General features: G+C 43.0%; 1 protein-coding gene across 1 annotated transcript in view; it reads right to left on the bottom strand.

The window, feature by feature from the left end:
• LOC106813657 (delta-like protein 1) overlaps positions 1-2500 on the bottom strand; it is a 14493-nt gene that overhangs the window by 9440 nt on the left and 2553 nt on the right. The gene's annotated exons all lie outside the window — the stretch shown is intronic.

Genomic DNA, 2500 nt, shown 5'->3' with positions numbered 1-2500 from the left:
CGCCCTGGAGGATTCCTCTCTTGATTGAGATATCTTCTGTCCTGAGGCAGCCGCCTTGAGTGAAGAGGAGCATTTCAGTCTTTCATATCTTCATTGTAGCTTCCATGAAATGAATGATGGTTGATGACACACGGTAGATTCTCATAGCTGCAAGAATCCATGAATGTGGGACACTGTCGAAGGCTGTCTTATAATCAATCCACGCCATTTCTAGGTTCCTCCTGAGCTTTTTTGCCATGCTCACAATCATGTAATTACACATGAGAAGTTGGTATTTGCACCCTTTAGACGCTCTTCTACGGCCTTTCTGCTCATCTGCGAGGATGCCGCGCTCTTCTGTAGGTCATTGTAGAGGCGGTTGGTAATTGCAGCAGTGAGAATCTTGTAGGTGGTAGGCAGGCAAGTAATTGGTCGATAGTTTTGGTTCTTTTGTATCCTTGCCTTTTGAAAGAAGGAAAGTGGTTCCTGATGTCAACCACTTGGGGCTATTGCTTGGATCCTTGATGGTGTCATTCAAGGCCCTGGTTAGTTGTTTATGGAGGGCGCTTAAATGCTTAATCCAGAAGTTGTGCAGCTTGTCTGGGCCAAGAGATTTCCAGTTGTTGGTCCGCTTGATGACCTGCTGTACCTCACACATTGTAATGTCAGTCCATACATCCGTTGCTGCATTCTGGAATGCTTCTTCCTCTTGTTTGATCCAAGTAGCGTTGGTATTGTGGTTTGTGCCATCTTCAGGTATTCCACGCCAGAATTGATCGAGTCGCTCTTGCGAGGGAGGTTCCTTGATGGTGCTTTGCTGCTCGTTGAGATGCCGGTAGAATTTTCTGGCATTTTCATGGAAGAGCTTATTCTGATAGTAGTGCTCACTCCACTTAGTAAACCTTCTCAACCTCTGAGCTTTGGCCTGTAGTTTCATCTTTATTTCTTGTTCGAGCTCGCATATGGTCTTATTTTCCCTTCGGCTCTTGCATAAGATGCTCCTGGCCTTGGCATGTACTTGCTTTGTTGTGACACCTTTTTTTATTTTGCTAAGGATGGAGAGGTCCTTGCGATGGTTTTCAATTTTTGTCCTGGTTCTCTTCTTCTATGCTGGTTCCTCTATGGGCTTCGTGACTCTCTCTTTTGTCTCTCCAGCAATAACAGCAGCAGTCGCGTACATTAATTGGTATGGGCGGTTATCTTTGATGATATTGGTGAGGGCCTGATTTGCAGCTTGAATATAGTGCCGTATTGCCTTGTTGAGATGAACCTTTTTCAGGCTTCTGCGTTGATCCAGGGGGATTGCCTGCGTTTCAAGCAGCTTAGTAGAGATGCGATCTTCCATATCCACTACTGATTCACCTTCATGGTTATCCGTGTGCTGCAGTGTTTGTTCAGCCTCGGTCTGTGGGGGTTGTAGGTCTTCAGGTTGTTCAGTGGGGATAAGTGTTGGTTGCGATGCATTATTTAGCTTTCGGCCAGCTGCCACTATCTGCTCAAGCTCAGTGTCAGTGAGCTTCTTGTTCCTAACAATCCACCTCCTAGTATTAGCAAGAGTATTTGAGTTGGTGGCTGGAAAGATGTTTGGATTTCTGCCTCGCCAGATCGTGTATGTACCTTTTACTACCCTGCCATCAGTGTTGTTTTCTTGGGCGAAATAATAGGACCACATCACATCCTTGTATTGATCCTTTGTCCACTGGTTTCTTGTTTTTTGTTGGTTATTTCTCTGTTGGTGGACTGTACCTGCGGTGTTGGTGCTGCTTCAGATATGCCAACTTGAGATTGGACCTCGGTCTGGTTGCTATCTGAAGCTTGGCTGTTAAGGTATGCCGACTCAATAACCGATTTTTCGACCTCAGCTTGTTCGGCGATCACTGAGGGACGTGCTTCTTGTTGACCCGCGAGACGAGCGATGCGTTTCGTATTGGCTTATTCATTATGGTATGATATTTACTATTTAACCCATAGTTAGGGCAAACTTTCCTGGACATCAGAGCACGTCCATACGTCCGTGGGCCATAATGTCACAGTTATCGGGAGTTTGCTCCTCCAGAGAGCGGTATTTTTATTGAGACACCATCTCTAGGGGGTTGCCGTTTAAGGCTAAATAGTCCCTCCTGCCCATAAGACAGACTTGCCCCCGTTGGACGCCAACCCGATACTTCAAGGTCTCGGGGAGAGCTAACAGGTACTATACCTTATTAATTATACCTGGTTATTATTATTATTATTATTATTACTATTATTATTATTATTATTATTATTATTATTGCCATCTTCATTTAATTGAATTCAAATGCAAGTACCCGTACTGAATATGCACCATTTTGGAACGCCACCATTAAGATCCCAATAAATATCGACGCCAAATGTAAAATCTACAAACATTGAATAAAGTATATATATATATATATATATATATATATATATATATATATATATATATATATACTATATATATAGTTATTATTTATTAGTTACTAGTCTACTACTAGTTAGAAGTACGTAGAACGACAAC

Source organism: Priapulus caudatus, unplaced genomic scaffold (assembly GCF_000485595.1).
Source record: "Priapulus caudatus unplaced genomic scaffold, Priapulus_caudatus-5.0.1 Scaffold805, whole genome shotgun sequence".
NCBI lineage: Eukaryota > Metazoa > Priapulida > Priapulimorpha > Priapulimorphida > Priapulidae > Priapulus > Priapulus caudatus.
Note: the sequence above shows the minus strand (reverse complement) of the source record. Positions and strands in the feature narration are given on the sequence as shown.